This window comes from Lucilia sericata, unplaced genomic scaffold (assembly GCF_015586225.1).
Source record: "Lucilia sericata isolate MDLA Ls3-8-SP2 unplaced genomic scaffold, ASM1558622v1 Contig000148F_arrow, whole genome shotgun sequence".
Lineage (NCBI taxonomy): Eukaryota > Metazoa > Arthropoda > Insecta > Diptera > Calliphoridae > Lucilia > Lucilia sericata.
In genome coordinates, this window is record NW_023994180.1 from 27,741 (window position 1) to 47,490 (window position 19,750).

At 29.1% G+C, this 19,750-nt stretch overlaps 1 long non-coding RNA gene across 1 annotated transcript in view; it reads right to left on the reverse strand.

The window, feature by feature from the left end:
* Nucleotides 1-19,242, reverse strand: part of LOC119601199 — a 34,757-nt gene extending 15,515 nt beyond the window's left edge. Inside the window, exon 1 of the long non-coding RNA XR_005231195.1 lies at nucleotides 19,139-19,242. This is a non-coding gene — a long non-coding RNA (uncharacterized LOC119601199). The remainder of the gene's footprint in view (nucleotides 1-19,138) is intronic.
* Between the last annotated feature and the right edge of the window lie 508 nt (nucleotides 19,243-19,750).

Consider the following 19,750-nt stretch of genomic DNA (forward strand, 5'->3'; position numbering starts at 1 on the left):
TGCATTAGAAATTTTGTTTTACACTGGGGACTATTACGAAATTTTAGATTTAAAATTAATTGGAATGAAAAATATGCGAAAGGACACAATAAAAACAAGTGAGTTCAGTAATTTTATTTCAATAAACAAACATAGGGACATATCTTTATCGATTCTGCTATATATAATGATTCTGAATACAATTCAAAATATAACGTTTACGTCCAACGTTTTCGCCTATAGAATAATAAATATTTCATAAACATTATAATCTCATTCCACTTTCTTATCTAGTAAAGTCAATACAAGTAAGGTTATTTGTTTATTTAGGTTTAAATATAGTAAGGGTTTTCATATAAATGTTTAAAAGCCACGCAAACTGTGCATTTTTGACATTAAATTTTATACAAATTGTATGGGATTCTACTTCTAGAAGACTGATACATTTGATCGCCTATTTGAACTAATAATTTTAAACTAAATTTTCTCTTCTAAATAATACAGATAACAGTTTGCACACGTGTTTCATGAATACCCTTATTATATTTTATTATATTATGCAAGTTTTCCTCAAGATATTTTCAAATACCTTTCGAGCTCTTCTTATTGCACTCGAATACATAAACTTACATTAACAGCTCAGTGTGACTTTAAAACCCTGGGGTTTTAATAAAACTTAACTGCCAAACTTTGTATGCTTACAGGACAAAAATGTTTGAATTTAAACACAATGATTATATTGGACTTATAGTTGAGAAACTATGCATTCAATGAGCAAGTTAACAAACACCAACAATCCAACTGCTGAATGAAGGAGCGAATATACCACAATAGTTGGTAATTATGGCCGCTATAGGAAAAGAAGTAGGTCGAAGGAAGTAGTTCGTTTTATAACATAGTTAAGTTTGATTACTGTCAGTGGGTCATTTACAGATTATTCCTAAAACTCACTACAACTTAATAAACTCTTTTTACAAATTCTGTATTTATTTATACATTTCCCATATTTTTATACAAATACCCCGCAAAAACCCGGTAATAACTTTACTTACTTTTCAAAGAATACTATATTAAGTCTGCATTACTTTGAAGTACTCTTACTATGACTTACATATAATCAGTTAAGTAAGTACTTTATATTGCCGTTTCATTTGCCCATTTTATTTGATCGCGGGATAGTTTTTTACACACACAGAAAGAAAGTTGTTTTTCTGCGTGAAACCTATTATTTGACGTAAAATAACTAAGCAGTGGTGTTGTGAGTAAGACTGAAAACTAACGAACAAGAGGCTCAGGTTTGTATTTTTTTGGGCGTAAAACAAAACAACTATTTACTTCCTATTTGTAAGTACTTATTTAAGTGATTATTTGTAAGCTAGCATAGCAAGTATTTGCCTCCAGTGTCATCATCGGGTTAAAATAATGAGTTAAGATGCGAATAAATAAGTAGTGAAAAGTGGCTTTTTAACTCATTACTTTACATGTATGTTTTTGGTGGGAACTTAAATATTTCTGTTTTTCATATTGGCTTCCCTAATTAATACATTATCATTTTAGTTTAATTAGAGTTTTTGCTGGACATATTTATATTAATTAGTCATTCTGTTTGTAATATAGTTTAAATCAAAAAAAAGTTTTCTAAAGCAAAGATTTAAACTGATGAATAATTTATTATATCCGATTAGATGCTTCAGTTGGGTTCAAAATAAAAATACATTATTTATAGACTAGAATAATTGACTCTGATGAGTAACCTAGTAAACAAAAAATAAGATAAAACAGGAAAAAAGAGAAATGAACATCAAATAATATAATACTCATTAGTGGCAGAACTTCGTGTATACCCTTAATTCCAATTTAGTTACAATTTTTTAAAAATAGATTTATCAAAACTTCTAAATATAATTCTTCATTACCCCATACATACATAAGTAGATCCATCAGTAAGCTATTTTACTTTGAAATATTGTTTTAGAAAGATTGTTGGAACATATATCTTGAAAGTTCACTAAAGTTTAAAAATATTAAATGTAGGCGCAGCAGTTAATCGTCTATCAATTTTGAGTAATTAGACTAGGATTCTCTCGACACAAAACTGTTCATTGGGTATATTTATTTATCTCTGTTGAGTTAATTCAACTGACTAGTATATCAGCTGTATAATAGCTTCCAGTGTTTAATATGTCAAACGAACACATATCAACCTATATGAATTAATGTTTAAAGCTATGTTGGTGTTCATTGTTCTATTATATATTTCTACGTGTGCTGTCTATAAAATGTTGTTCAGTTTTAAATTTTTACTCCATTCATTGTTAATTTCTTACCAGACAAAACTATACTCAAAGCCCCTAGAACTACGATAAAAAGTTTTTTTTAGAAAATGGGAAAAACGCCATGGCACTGGTGTCACTTTTTTATTGTTAATTGCTGTATATGTTTAAAATGTTATGTATGTATGAAGGAGTAACAAGTAAGAAGTCTATATTCATATAAACCCATCTCACGAAGGTGAAGCGTACAATAAGGTACTAATGTTTCCACCAAAAATTAAAGTTTAATTCATTCTAAAATATCGTTTCTCAAACCTTTTGTCATCATGAGGTTTTCAAAGAAACTATATGCAAGTTAAGAATCATGTGAAAGGTTTTTAAATGTGCTTTTTGCAGAATAATTCTGGGTCGATTAAGATATGCTTGTCCGTCCGTCCGTCTGTCTGTCCACGTAAATCTTGTAATCAAACTACAGGTAATATGGTTTACAACCAAACTCTCCGAATTGGACTTTGGAGCTAATAATAATGTTAAATATATTAATATAACAGCTACAAGTTTTATAATGATCGGCTAAAATTTTCCTAAAATATTTATATTAAAATTAATGCAAGATTCAATATAAATGCTTTATTAAAACTAATTTATTCATTAATGTTATAGCATATCATATGGTCGTTCATGCTATACTTTATTTACTTCCTTGTTTTTAATTTGGCTCCTAGTTTTTTTTGCAAAGAAAATATTTTTATTATTTATTTACCCCTTATAAAAGCTTTATAAAACAAAATTTTCATACAAAATCTAATTTATAAACCGTTTATAAAATAAAAATTTTGTTTGTGAATAAGGGGGTTAATATTTAGAAACTTACGTGCATTAAAAAGAAAACATAAAATTCTGTCTTTTATATTCTTCATTACTCTGTAATATTTACCTATTAAGTTATTTAGTGTAACAAAAAATAAACCAAGAAACAGGTGTGAAATCATAAAGTCATTATAACATTTTATGTTTCCCCCTCTAAAGTAAAAATGTATCGTCTGCTAGTGGCATTGTACACATGAATCAGTTTATATTTTTTTTTGTTAACTTTGCAGAAAAAAAACGGAAGTTATCATCATTTATTTTGCCGACACCTTTATGTCATAAAGCTTAAAGATAATATGACCATATTTCATTTGACCTTCAGTCATTGTATTTATGAGCAAGTGAAATATAGTTAAAACTGAAACTAGGTGACTTTTATTAATGTCAATGTCTTTAATAAATAACTGAAAACAGAGACTTTTATACACTTGTATAAATTTCAAATAACTAACTTAAGAAAATAACTGAAAATGTTACTTTCATAATTTATTACTGAAATTTATCATTTATTATTGCCAGATATTAAATATTTTAGTTTATCACATTTATTTATAATCTTTCACTTTTATTAACATCTGTGCAATACTTTGCTATCACTGTTTGCTGTCATTTGTCTTAAAATCCATCATAAATAAATCTATTTGAAATTTTATTTCAATTCTTGTAGTTTTTGTTTGACCTTAATCGCTTCTGTTGGCTGATTGTTTTATAAAGCTGATGTGATTTTATATTCAATACTATTTATTGTAAATCTGCTAACATAGTTGTGTTTCTATGTTCTATTTGTTGTTGCTGCTGTCGTTGATGTGTAAAGACAATTTTAATTAACTCGATTGATTTGATTGATTTTTTAACTTTTGCTTGTGCTAAATGTCCATTTTTTTCTACAGTTTTAAATTGTCTGTGTTTGTATGTTCCATTTTCATTTGGTACTGTAGAATCAGTATGCTAGTCAATCTTATTCTGTGGAAATACATATATTTTTGAACAACTGACATTGTGTTTTCGTTGTTTTGTATGTTTTAATTGATTTCAGTGCATTTTTTATAACTTTTTTTTTGTTTTCTGCATGTTTTTGTTTTTCTAATTTTTAGGTTTGTTTGCTATAGTTGTTATTTGTAGGAAATTGTTCGGGATTTAAAACAAAACATAAAAATGCATTTCCTTGCCATATTGGAGATCTGTTAGAAAAATAGTTTCATGTTTGTATTCTTTTTGATTTATTTTTAAAAGCAGAGCGAAATATTTCTTGCTATAGAAAGCATAACATTTTATTAAGCGGTCAAACGATGAATTTCTTAGAATATCTCACATGAAGACAAATTTGCATTAGTTAATTTTAATACTTGCATATTTTCCTAATTTGAGTTTAATTCTTTTGTAATATAATAGATCTGAGAAACTTTACAAGATCTGCTTACTGCACTTATTTTTAGGTGTTAATTATTGCACCTAATAGCAATGCAAATTTCAAAGAATTGATCTTCAGAACACTTACATAAATCTTGTTGCAGAATTCTATATTTTTTTAAATACATGATGTATACGAAATATATGTCCGTCCGTCCCTCCGTCTGTCTGTCTGTCTGTCTGTCTGTCTGTCTGTCTGTCTGTCTGTCTGTCTGTCTGTCTGTCTGTCTGTCTATCTATCTATCTATCTATCTATCTATCTATCTATCTATCTATCTATCTATCTATCTATCTATCTATCTATCTATCTATCTATCAATCTATCTATCTATCTATCTATCTATCTATCTATCTATCTATCTATCTATCTATCTATCTATCTATCTATCTATCTATCTATCTATCTATCTATCTATCTATCTGTTTGTCCGTCTGTCCGTCTGTCTGTTGAAAACAAGATAGAGTCCGAACGGAATGAGTTAGATGGTTGAAATTTTCCATAATTATTCTCTATAGGTAAGGTTTGTTTGGTATTGAAAACGGGCAATATCGGTCCACGTTAGCCTCCACATATAGCCTCCATACTAGTGGACCCCCGAAAAAACGGCATTAACGGATATATCTGTTTTAAAAGTAGGAGTATAGCGATGAAATTCGACACAATTCCTATAAACACCTTAAAGTATACCAATCGGCTTAGAATCATTTTCTGAGTCGATTAAGCTATGTCCATCCGTCTGCCCGTCAATCTGTCCAGTCCGTTTGTCTGTCCGTCTGACCGTTTGCCCGTCTGACCGTAATCAAACTTGTAATCAAACTACAGGTCGCATTTTTGAACATAATTCAAAGAAATTTGGTACATGATCTTTTATTGTATTAAAGGCGAATCCTATTGATAATGGGTAACATTGGTTCAATATTTGACCTAACCCCCATACAACTGAACCGCCCGAATAGGGCTTTTAAGTTCATAATTATGTTCAATATAATCGTATCTCGACAAAAAGCTGCAAAACCAAGTTCTATACTAGCCTTCATGAACCTGATGAATTTTTTGATGATACGACCTCATTTGACCCTAGCCCCTATACAAAGCTCCCTTCGAAATATGACTTAAATGTTCACAATTGTATTCAACAAAAAATGGCTAAAGAATATCTGAGACAAAGTTCAATTCAAGATAATTTAAAGTAAGCAATATCTGCTTACTAAAATTCAATAAATCTTCATTATTTTCATTAAACAAAATTCTCTTTCATCATCTTTAAACTAAGATAATCCTTTATCAGACAATTAATTTATATATTTTGTAATTGCTTAACATGTTTTATTCCACTTCTGTTAAGATTTTAAATTTCAATTTAATTGAATTTTTTATAACTACTTCAAGTTTAACATTGAACATGAACTGTGTTTTTTTTGTGTATGAATGTGGTTATATACTGTATGCAAAATAAACTTTTTTTTAATTTTATTTATTTTAATCCTTGTTAAGAATTTTTCTTGAATAGCTTTAAACTTGCCAAAATAATTTTTTTTTAATGATAAAACTTTTTATTGTTTTGGTTTCAGATTGTTGAAAACAAATTTATTTTTAAATGTATGCGTTAAAAGGAAATTACTGTAATTGTTTTTATCATGAAATGTTTATTGTTTAGTGAGTTGGTCAGAATACTTAATTGTGTTGATATTGTACAATGTAATTTTGTAAAAAAAGCATTTATGTATTTAAATTTTTATATCAGATTAGGTTAGGGGGAAAGGAGGATGTGTGTATATACTCTGCCACTGACGATAATTATAGTTTTTATACAAAGCTTAAGTTTTGTTTTGTAAATTTTCAATGTAAGTTTTTGCTGGGTATATATAACTAGATAATATTTACACTTAAATTACTTCTAAGAATAACCTACAAGATATTGAGTTTATTTTCAATGAGTAAAATTAATTATATATTTCTAGAAATATTGCAATTTATTAAAAAATACTTAGCAAGTATTTTCCATTATAATCATCAAGTTAATACCTTTGGAAGGGATTATAAATAGAAAAGATAAACGTAATTGCAATTGACATGATAGTAATTATAAAGCACTCGTGTAAAAAGGACATATGACAAAAAACCAAGCTGGATATATTCTGCATTCTTTGGAAATGGACAAATTGAACAAATACAGTTGCAGAAAACGTCATAAGAGTGTACTGGATTAATTAGACGGTCATTTAAGTTGTATAAGGGCAATTTCATGTCAAATGACTAAACTTAAAAAATCGATTTACTGAATATGGTGCAAACAGAAGTTAAAGTACTTTTAGATAGTCAGATTTTTTGAGTGAAAACATAAAAGTCCATTTTCTGGCAAAAAATCGATTTTTTGAATGAAAACATAAAAGTCCATTTTCTGGCTAAACTATAGGGGCTAGGGAAAAAGGAAAGAAAATCTGTGATCATTTTAATTTCACATCAAAAATCGATTTTTTGAGTGAACACATAAAATTCCACTTTCTGGCTAAACTAGAGGCGCTAGGGCAAGAAGAAAGAAAAGCTGTGATCACTTTAATTTCACATCAAAAATCGATTTTTTTTGTGAAAACATAAAAGTTTAATTTCTGTCTAAACTAGAAGCGCTATGGCAAAAAAAAAAAAATCTGTGATCATTTACCATCAAAAGTCGATTTTTTGAGTGAAGACATAAAAGTCCATTTTCTGGCTAAACTAGAGGCGCTAGGGCAAAAAGAAAGAAAATATGTGATCAATTTAATTTCCCAAAAAATCGATTTTTTAGGTGAAAACATAAAAGTCCATTTTCTGGCTAAACTATAGGCTCTAGAGCAAAAAGAAAGAAAATCTGTGATCATTTTAATTTCCCAACAAAAATCGATTTTTTGAGTGAAAACATAAAAGTTCATTTTCTGGCTAAACTATACCCTCTAGAGCAAAAATAAAGAAAATTTGTGATACCTATCATTTACCATCAAAAATCGATTTTTTGAGTGAAAACATAAAACTCCTTTTTCTGGCCAAACTAGAGGCGCTAGGGCAAAAAGAAAGGAAATCTGTAATCACTTTAATTTCACATCAAAAATCGATTTTTTGAGCGAAAACATAAAAGTCCATTTTCTGGCTATACTATAGGCTCTAGAGCAAAAAAGAAAGAAAATCTATGATCGATTTTTTGGGTTAAAATATAAAAGTCCAATTTCTGGCTAAACTAGAGGCGCTAGGGCAAAAAGAAAAAAATCTGTGATCCTTTGAAATTCCCAAAAAATTGATTTTTTTTAGTGAAAACATAAAAGTCTATTTTCTGGCTAAACTATACGCTCTATAGCAAAAAGAAAGAAAATCTGTGATCACTTTAATTTTCCATCAAAAATCTATTTTTTTTTTTTGTGAAAACATAAAAGTCCATTTTCTGGCTAAACTAGAGACTCTAGGGCAAAAAGAAAGAAAATCTGTGATCACTTTAATTTCACATCAAAATTCGATTTTTTGAGTGAAAACATAAAAGTTCAATTTCTGATTAAACTATAGGCTCTAGAGCAAAAAGAAAGAAAATCTGTGATCACTACCATTTACCACAAAAAATCGATTCTTTGATCGCTAGGGCAAAAAGAAAGAAAATATGTGATCACTTTAATTTCACACAAAAAAATCGATTTTTTGAGTGAAAACATAAAAGTCCATTTTCTGGCTAAACTAGAGGCTCTAGGGCAAAAAGAAAGAAAGTCTGTGATCACTATCATTTACCATCAAAAATCGATTTTTGAGTGAAAACATAAAAGTACAATTTCTGGCTAAACTAGAGGCGCTAGGGCAAAAATAAAGAAAATCTGTGATCATATCATTTAGCATCAAAAATCGATTTTTTGAGTGAAAACATAAAAGTCCATTTTCTGGCTAAACTAGAAGCGCTAGGGCAAAAGGAAAGAAAATCTGTGATCACTATCATTTACCATCAAAAATCGATTTTTTGAGTGAAAACATAAAAGTCCAAATTCTGGCTAAACTAGAAGCGCTAGGGCAAAAAGAAAGAAAATCTGTGATCACTATCATTTACCATCAAAAATCGATTTTTTGAGTGAAAACATAAAATTCCTTTTTCTGGCTAAACTAGAGGCGCTAGGGCAAAAAGAAAGAAAATCTGTGAAATCATTTACCATTAAAAATCGATTTTTTGAGTGAAAACATAAAAGTCCATTTTCTGGCTAAACTATAGACTCTAGAGCAAAAAGAAAGAAAATCTGTAATCACTATAATTTACCATCAAAAATCGATTTTTTGAGTGAAAACATAAAAGTCCATTTTCTGGCTAAACTAGAGGCGCTAGGGCAAAAAAAGAAAATTTGTGATCACTTTAATTTCCCATCAAAAATCAATTTTTTGAGTGAAAACATAAAAGTCCATTTTCTGGCTAAACTGGAGGCGCTAGGGCAAAAAGAAAGAAAATCTGTGATCACTTTAATTTTATATCAAAAAACGATTTTTTGAGTGAAAACATAAAAGTGCATTTTCTGGCTAAACTAGGGGCGCTAGGGCAAAAACAAAGAAAAAAGAAAATTTGTGATCATTTTAATTTCCCTCAGTAACAGAGTGTGAAATATTCTAATGAAGTGCTTCCAAGAAACTAAGTTTCAGAATATTGTGCGACAAATTTTTTTATAGAGTTATTTTTTTTTACACAATATTGCCAATTGAAAAGAAGGACTCCATATCTGATAATTAATATGAACAATATTATTATTCCATCTAATAATGTTATGAACACCCTTTAAACTTTACTTAACTCATTGAACTTAACACTAATGTTAACAAAGCAACGAATAAGTAGAGCAATTCATGCTACTTTCTGGTGCATGAGTAGAGTATAGTTGTTAATACTGTTAATTTTCTATGAAAATAATCAAAATTAATGTTTTTACCATAATGGATACATTCACTTGTTTCAGTCATTCCATAAATGATAATGTAAACAAGATTATCAATATTAAATTAAACTATATTGTATATGTTGAGCGTTTATCCATACATTCTTACATACATGGATAGTTTGTGTCATTAATATATGTATGTATGTAGACGATTATTGGTTTACATATTTACATTTATGTGTAGATAAGGAAGATATCCTGTTTGTTGCAAGCAATTTGAATGCATGGATTGGACAAGATGTGTAAACAAAGGGAGATACAAATATTTTAAATGGATTTTAATTGAGTTAATTCAAATCATTTAAACAAGTTCAAAATATAATTTTGAATTCAATTAAATAATTTATTCATAGTTTTTACAAATAGTTGTGAAGTGGTTAGGAACTTCATAAGTTTCATAAGCTTAACATAAATTATGTAAAAATTATGGTGAAAAAAATCAAAATATGCAAATAATAGAAAACCTTCATTATATTCTTGATGAATGTTGTTGATAAGTTTCCTTCATAGAGATAAAAGCCTTCACCTTTCCCTTATAATGAAGCGAATGGAAGATAATTGAGTTTGACAGCTTGAAAGGATTTGACAAGAAAGTTTAGTGGCTTTTATAGTAGTTTTTGCGACCTTGTTGTTCGGGATGGCACACCAAACTATTGATTATATCAATCTTTTTGGGTAACCCAAAAGGAATACTTCTTGTAAAGCTGCTGGGTATTGTTAATCTCACTTGAATACCAAATGTAAACCATTGTAATCAACCATTATGATGTTGAAGGTCGACCAGAAATACAACACTTACTTGTGACACAAAGAAAAAATTAACCAAAAACTTTTATATTTATAAACTTTTGCCCCCATATTCATAAAAAATACAAATCGTTTATTAATTATGAATATTTTCCTTACAAAATTCCTACCATAAACCATCAAGAACTTTATTAAGCATTTATGAATATGGGGGTTAGAAACCATATTTAAGAGCGTAACTAGAAGCTTTAAATTTCCCAAAAGACATGCGTGAATATTTTTCTTAGAAAATCTTAAACATCATCAAAATTTTTTGTTTATGGAAGTGTTATAAAAATGTAACATTTATCATGAATTATGACTATGATTGTGTGTGTGTGTGGCAATAAACTCATAACTTGAATCTTGATTTCCTTTAAATCTATTTTACTGCTAAAGTCAGCATTCAAAAAGTTGCAATTATTGAAATATTAATTGATAGAAAGAAAAAATCTTGAACAAATACTCGTGATTATACCCTACACCACTATAGTGGGGAGGGTATTATGCGTTTGTGCTGATGTTTGTAACACCCAAAAATGTTGGTCTTACAACCACCTTAAAGTATACCAATCATATACCAATCAGAATCACTTTCTGAGTCGATTATGCTATGTCCGTCTCCGTCCGTCCGTCTGTATGTCCATGTAAGCCCTGTGCGCATGCTACAGGTCGCAACTTTCAAGATAATTTTATGAAATTCATATTTTGACGGAGCCTATTGAAAATAGTTGAAATCGGTCTATTATTTCGCCTAGCCCCCATAGAATCGTATTTTAAATGTTTTAGAATTTCTATAAAATTTTACAAATCTCGGTATCATATAACTTTGAATGACTGACAAATTTAATAATGACGGGCCTTATTTAACCCTAACCCCTATACAAAGTCCCCTTCAAAAAATGACTTGAAGATAAAAATTCATTTTTAAACACTAGTATCACATTAAAATTCTGCATAAATAACTTTATTGTCATCGCTAATCGGTATACTGAAATTTATACGGATAGTACCATATTTACCTTTACCCTCATATAACCCCTCTTACTTTTTTGGTAACAAATTGTTAAAATATCTCAGAATTAAGGAAAAATGCTTTATTGATAGAGAAATAATCCACATTTTAAACATACTCACTCATGTAGGGTATCATATGGTCGACCATGTCCGACTATACATTCTTACTAGTTTTTAATGTTGAAATTGCAGTTGAAAACTATTAATTAAAATAAAACTAAAAGAAAGTCAAACAAATTAATTGAGTTTGAAGTGATAGAAAGAAAACGAATAGAATATAAAATAAAAAGTTATGGAAATTAAAGGAAGTATTCAGGAAATAGAAAATGTTGGAAATATTGTTAAATTATTAGGTGAGTATTTTTACAAGTTGGCAGGATTTTTAATACAAATTTGAATGGATGTGTTCCTAAATTTAAGTTTTATTTCGATTACAAACTTTACATGGAAGGACGGACGGGTGGACTAATGGAAAAACTCTTGATTGGTATATCTCCGTGATTGTATAACCAATATTTTAGGCTTTTGAGCGACATACTTAATATTAAAAGAAACCCAGCAAAATTCAGAATTGATAGCAAAATACCAGTATAACTACAATATAAATTTTTCTAAGTAAAAAAACAGATTTCTTTAATCAAACGTATACCACCATTTTTCAGGCTTTGTTTAAATTGACAAATATTCCGTAATTTTTTATGCATCTTTCAGACTCAAATATCTTGTAAGATTACTCTTATTTATTTTTTCATTCAAATAATTTATTTGGACTAATAAATAACACACTTCTTCATACATTTTTGTTGAAATATTATATTAAAATTTGAATTTTTTTAGCTAATTTATGTTTATCATTTCTCATCTTAAAAATCTAAAAAGTAAAAATACTTGTGCAAGTAAAACTATATCAATTTTAAAAATTAAATTGTGCACTGCAGCAGTCTGCTCATCATTTCTGCAATGTCTGAGACAAGAGGGAGAAAATCAAGAACTATTATTCCCTATTTTATGGCATAAAATAAAGAAAAGAAATAAAAGAAAACAAATTTAAATGTTCACAAACATTTTGTAGAGTTTTCTATTTTTATTCACTCATTTATTCGTTCAAAATTTCGTTCATTCTGCCACTCTGTATTGAAATTTCTGTCGATTTGCTATAACTGAACTTTTAATAATTGTTGACATTTTAGAAATTTACACACAATTTATTATTTTTTTTTTAATTGCCTTTTATTGCTTTTGTTTTTGTTACATGGCACAATTTGTGCGGCAATATTTTTATTGATAAATATTGCCTTTTCTGATGTCTGTATTTTACAAATGGCTACAAATTATTTCAATGAATAAAATTTTTGTTGTTATATCTGAAGTTTATTATTGTTATGGCCTAATACCACTATAGTGGGGAGGTTATAATGCGTTTGTGCAGATGTTTGTAACACTCAAAAATATTGGTCCTACACCCACTTTAAAGTATACCAATCGCCTCAGAATCACTTTCTGAGTCGTTTAAGCTATGTCCGTCTGTCCATCCGTCCGTCCGTCCATCCGTCCGTCTGTCTATTTGTCTGTCCCCCCCGGGGTATGTTTCCTTGATGAAATCTCCATCTTGGTGTATAGCAATCCCGGGGTAAAGAGGTGCTACCAGTACCTCTAGTTTACCGGGACTATAGTGATGATCAAATGTATCCTTGGCCTTTCTTTGGAATTATTTAACATGGTGTAGGTCCTAATGGCCACTGACATAAGTCTTGTTAAGTTATTATGGAATCTGTGATTTGATCTACCAATTTGTCACTAGATGCTGTTGCCGAAGCAATAGAGCCTCGTGATGTGGTTGCGCGACTATTGGTTGTTAATACTACCTGTGCAGATCGTTAGAGGATGCGGACGCTACGGCGTCGCTTGTGACTATGCATATACCTGTTGACCTATCTCGGTGTTGATCCCGAGATTATAGATTCAATGGGTGCGATTATTATTATAGATTCAATTTCGATTCGCAATTTTCAGCCTCTCGGGGTAGCTTGCTACCTGTCTTTCCGCAACGTGATCACTTGGCAAGAGATTAGATAGCTCGAGCTCTTCAGCAAAGTGCTTGTACATGGACAGGATCAGCCATGTACAAAAATTGCCACTTGAGTGGACCTTCTCTTTCCGGGAAGTTGCTCAGGGACGCGTGGTAAATGTCCCAAGTTCACCCACTGGTTGAAAAAGACCACCGTAAATTAAGGCCGTCAAGGCAGGTGTTCACGTTAAGCTCTCGACATCAGTGTCCGTCTGTCCATCTGTGCGTACATGTAAACCTTACACTCTGCAAGTCGCAATTTTAAGATAATTTATTGAAATTTGACATATACTCTTCTTTTGATCAAGGAACGAAACCTGTTGAAAATGGTCAATTATTTCGTATTGCCCCCATACAGCCGTACCCTACGAATAGGGCTTTTGAGCTCATAAATATGTCAATTGTTCTTGTATCACTTCAAAAATAGACAAGACTTAGTTTTATATAAGTCTTAATGATATTGCTGATTTTCATAATAATTGGGCCTCACTTGACCCTATCCCCCATACAAAGTCCAATTCAGAAAATGATTTGATAGTCAAAATTTACTTATAAACACTAAATCAGGTACATATTCTGCATAAATAACTGATGTAGACGTAAATTCTTCTACCAAAAAGTATAAGGATAGGACCATATTAACTCCCTTCCCCCATATAACCCCTCTTTTAGAAAATCCTTTTTTTGTCAAGAAATTATTAAAATATTTCTGAATTAAGGTAAAAATGAAATTAAATAGTTTATTATTGAAAAAATTATCAAAATTTGTGACATAATCACTGGGGTAGGGTATCATATGGTCGACCATGACGACTATAAATTCTTACTTGTTTTTATTTTTTATTGTTAGTTTAATGAGTTGTAATTAATTTCCTAAATTTTCATGGTCGACAAACTTTCTGCTCAAAACCACAAAGTTATTGTTGTGGGAGAACATATTACCCAATTAATATATTAATAAAAACAGCATAATTGAAATAATATATCCTGTATATTCAACTAGAAAATCTAGAATTATTATAAAATGTTTACTGGATCATGTGTTTTCAAAAATTATATAAACTGAATTATTGTTTCTCCCTGAAAAAGCAGCATTATGACATGAATTCAGTAAACATATACATAAATCTACATAAATATTTTTCAATTTATAAATTTTTGACATTTGAAGTGATAATTTCATGAAAAATTACAATGTTTGTTTACATAAGATGATTTGAAACTTTATTTATATAGTTGTTTTGCATAAAAGTTTTTGGAATAATAATATTGTTTTAAATTTAAATTATATTTAAATAATTTTTAAATTGTTTTGCAATGACTTATACTTCAACTTGAATAACTTTAAATCGCCTAGAAGTATGTCTGGACAAAAGTATAATATCCTCCTCACCTTAGAGGTGTAGCTCGATAGGTATGTTTATACTAATAAAATCTGTACTGTATCTTACAATACATCATAAAAACCATCATATCTGTGAATCTACTCCACATCGGCAAATCTCACAAATTTTAAATATTTCACTACTGTACAAGTGATGAATAGAGTGTTAAATAACTTTTACATTAAAAGTTTTATTTAAAAATTTTAATGCCTTACTTTCAAAGAGTTTTTTTTACTTTCCATCTTTTAAGTGATATTAAAGTGTAAAGAAATGTTTGGTATGTTAGAACACATTTTTAACGAAAAAAAAACTTATTTAAAATCACGTGTCGTATGAATGTAATTCGAATTACTACGGTTCACAGACATTCAGAGGGCGTAAAACATACACAACAGAAGATGCTAAGTATTCATCTTTAACTGATGGAATTGAAAAGCATAGTATTTTATGTTATTCCCTAAGAATTTCTTTACAAATATAAAAGTTTTTCTCAAACATAATTTAAGCTTTAGAAAATGTCTTCAATCAAAAAAACTTTGACATAATACGATTTCTTTCGCACTAAATATTTCGCGCAAAAAAAGGAAAATTCTTTTTGTACTCTAAACCTTTTTGAATAGAGAGCATAATACTTTCATAAGTTCCGATACGAGCTTTGTTATGAAACAATGTACGTAATTTAAATTAGTGTTTTTAATTTAATGTACTGTGTATTTAGGTTAAATAAATAAATAATCATACCAAAACGCAGTGTTCAAATAAAGTGTTAAAACAAGGAATCTATTCTTGCTACTTGTATTTGTATAAACGAAATGAATGAAAGCCTATTTATAAAATACACCACTAGAGTGGGGAGGGTATTATACTTTTGTGCTGATGTTTGTAACGCATAAAACTATTGATCCTACACCCACCTTAAAGTATCAGAATCACTTTCTGAGTCGATTAAGACATGTCCGTCCGTCTGTCCGTCCGCTTGTCTGTCCGGCTGGCTGGCTATCCATGTAAACTTAGTGCGCAAGCTACAGGCCACAATTTTCAAGATATTTGAATAAAATTTAGTCCATACGAGTTTTTTCAAAGCAGGAACGATGCCTATTGAAAATTGTTGAAATCGGTTCATACAACCTGACCTTCCGATATTGGGGTTTTAACACATAACTATGTCAAATATACTACTACATCTCACCGAAAATTGTCACAACTAAGTTTTATATAAGCATTAATGACCATGCCAGTTTTTATAATGATCGGCCGTCTTTTGACCCTAAATTTTTGACCCCATACAAACCCCCCTTTAAAAAATATCTTCAACGCCCAAACGTTTACTTATAATCATCAGTATCGCGATAAAATTCAGCATAACTAATCTTTATATAAAATTACATTCATCATCCCAATTTTTTGAGGATCGGCCCATATTTGACCCTAGCTCCCATATAAAGCCTCTTTTAAAAATTTAGTTTTTCATCAATAAATTGCTTAAATACATCGGTATTAAGTCCTTTATTTCGTGTAGCCCCCATGCAACCATACTCCTCAAATAGGGCTTTTGAGCTCATAAATATGTATGTTAACTGTTCTTGTATCACTTCAAAAATCGCCAAAACTTAGTTTTATATAAGACTTAATGATACTGCCGATTTTCGTATTGATCGGGCCTCATTTGGCAATATCCTCCATTTAAAGTCCCCTTCAGTAAATGACTTTATAGTAAAAATTTACTTATAAACACTAATATCACAATGATATTCCGCATAAATAACTAATGTAGACGTAAATTTCTCTACCAAAATTTATAAGGATAGGACCATATTAACCTCCTACCCCCATTTAACCCCTGTTTTCGAAAATCCCTCTTTTGTCAACAAATTTTTAAAATATTTCTGAATTAAGGTAAAAATTTAATTAATATTAGTAAAAAAATAATAATTATTAATAAAATAAACATGAACTGTTATACCGTCATACGTATGATTGATATTTATTACGTTGTAATAAATAAATATTAAGTATACGTAGCATTGCTCCATAAAAACTGACAATTGATTAGTAATTTGGATTGGTTTTCGTTTTGACTAATTACACAGGCTAACGATGAAAAACTTTTTAAATAATATTCACTTATCCTAGAATTATGTGGTGTGGTAATCCCAATGATAACAAAAAAAGTCGTATCACCAAGCAATTTTCCACATTTTTAAATTTTAGTTTCCCTGACATTATAGTTGTGTCTTAAATGTTTAAAGATTTTTACAGAAATCACGAATCTTGGTCGTCTCTGCCTCTAGACATAAACTTTAAGTTATAGAAGTGCATTCTGGGAAGAATTAATGAACTATACATATGACTACATTAACTGGTGACGCCACGGCTCTGAAAATTGTGGGTGATAGAGAATAACAGATAATACATTAAAATATATTAAAATCGGTATATCGGAATAGGTTTCAAAAGTTTTTAGAAACCTTAATTTCGTTGGCCTGTGTAATTAAGATGAAATTCATTACATGTACCTTCATACGTATGATTGATATTTAATATATTGTAATAAATAAATATTAAGTATACGCAGCATTGCTCCATAAAAACTGACAATCGATTAGTAATTTAGAGTGTTTTATATATTGATTAATTATCACTTTCAGGATGATACTGTTATTTCTAAAAGTATGAATTAAATTATTAAGAATTTGTTTAAATTCTGTTTAAAATAAAACATAAGATGATATTATATTTTCATGCAATTTAGACAAAAGTAACAGATTTTAAAAGAGAACAACTACTAGAAGAAGAAGAAAAAGTACTCTTACGAGCAAAAACTAAAAATATAGACATAACACTCAACGATGTCATTTGTAGTTGTTACACTTTTACCACAAGTATTAAATGTTTTTGTTTTATCTTAAAGTAATATTACTCTAGAGTGTAATAAATAATGTTATAGGTTTCTTAAAAACTGTGTAACTAACCTAAAGCTTTTATTGAGATTTTCTTTTCATTCAGATTCCTCTAAAAATGATAGTAGTGGTCAGTTGTCTTTAGAAGTAATATATTTAACTAACTATTTGCTAGTTTGTCTAATATCTACATCAATTAACTAAACATTAGTTAAATATTTCAGGCATTAAATTTTCTTTTGGTTAAATTTTAAGTCGACTTTACACTTTTCATGCCATACGACAAAATATTACGCAATTTTACCACAGTTTTGCTGTATAATATTCTTAAGTATGAATATGAAAATCACAGCTGTTTTGGTGTTTTAGTTAGAAAAACCACAACACTCTGAATTTGCCATTATGTTGTTTTATCTTTAGTTTTGTTCTACTTTTTATATGTTTTTCTTTAGTTTTTATATAAAAGAAATGTTTTTTTTTAATTCGTAATACAGTAGTAGTTAAAAATATATGATTAACGTAGTTTTAGCCAAATATCTTCGTGGCATATTTAAAAAAAGTAATACATACTTGATGTTACTCATCATCACAGAAGGAAAACATGTTGCAAATTTAGATTTGTTTCTTCAACACTAATATTTTCGTACATTTAGAGAATTATATTTTGGCCAAATTTTTACACCCAAATAATTAGCGATCATTTTCATTTGGTTAGCTACTGTATCCATATGTTCGTATTAGTAACTATTATACAAATGTATGCTTAGATATGTTTTTCAGTTCTTGTGTTACTTTTCTCCTTGTATGACATATTTCTGCATGTACCACACACACACATACTGTCAAACATACAAACATTGTAATTCTAATTGTTTATTCACAAGTTTGTTGTAAAAAAAAAACTACGAACAATAAAAATCAAAGCAAAATGAAAAATGTTTATATACCAACAATGAGATACTTGAGAGATACTTGCACTAAAAAGTTAAAATGCCATTTCGTGCCATACGTGTAAGATACGACTATATCTAGAGGTGTTTTTAGTGACTAAAATGAAAAAAAGTGAATAGCATTCTTCTCAAGTAAATAAAAAACCTCAATAACAGTGAGACATTAGTACAGGCAACTAAAGACAAGATAAAAAATTTAGTAGAATTTTTATACAAATTGCCCTATTGCTATACTAATAAATTGTGAACCCTTAATAATTAGTTAAAACAAATATTTTGAAATGGGCATTCAATATTCCATATTTTTATATCGAGAAAACAATTGATTTACTTCAATTTCAAGATTGCATATTAAATCCAAATTCACATCGAAATCACCTTTCATAGTTAACTTCAATTTAAAACATTCATACGCTTTGGTGGAGGATATATAAGATTTGGTTTAAAGAAGTAATGTTCAATTACTTATTTTAAGTATTTGAATATTTTATATTTTGTGTTATAGTTAATTTTACTAACTTTTTTGTGCAAAACAACTAATTTATTTCACATTTAAGCGTCAATTTATTACCATTCACAAAAAATAAATAAAACACTTTTTGCTTGTAAAACACGAAAATATTTTGCCTTTTTATGACCGTAAATTGACGTGCGTTTAGATAGATTGAATGGAATTTTACTACTGACCTTACTATAGAACACGTACATAGACTATGAGAGAAAAAAATAAAACTTCACAACATAAGAGATAAAAACACATACTCAAAAAAAAATAATACTGTTTTTTGGGGTGTAGCGCCAAAAACTATGCAATAAAATGTGAAAAATGCAAAGTTAAATGTGCTGAGTATATAAGCATTCTTACAGCAGCATTTGCAATGACAAATATACTTATTATAACAGTTAACAAGGACGAGAGAGTAAATATATTTCTTAATATAAGAGTGAAGTAAATACATATTATCGCAGGAATTTGTTGTAGTTTTTAAACTGTAGATTTTACGGTGTAAGAGCGCAGGTCTCTTATACAGTTTTAGTTGAATTTAAAATTTTCTCATATTTTTCCTATATTTTGTTATTATTAAAACTTAGTTTTACTTTTTGTTTACAAGTTTTTAACATTTGCTGGCATATTTACTTTTAGAAATATTTCAAATTTGTATTTATCAGAGCAAGGACATTT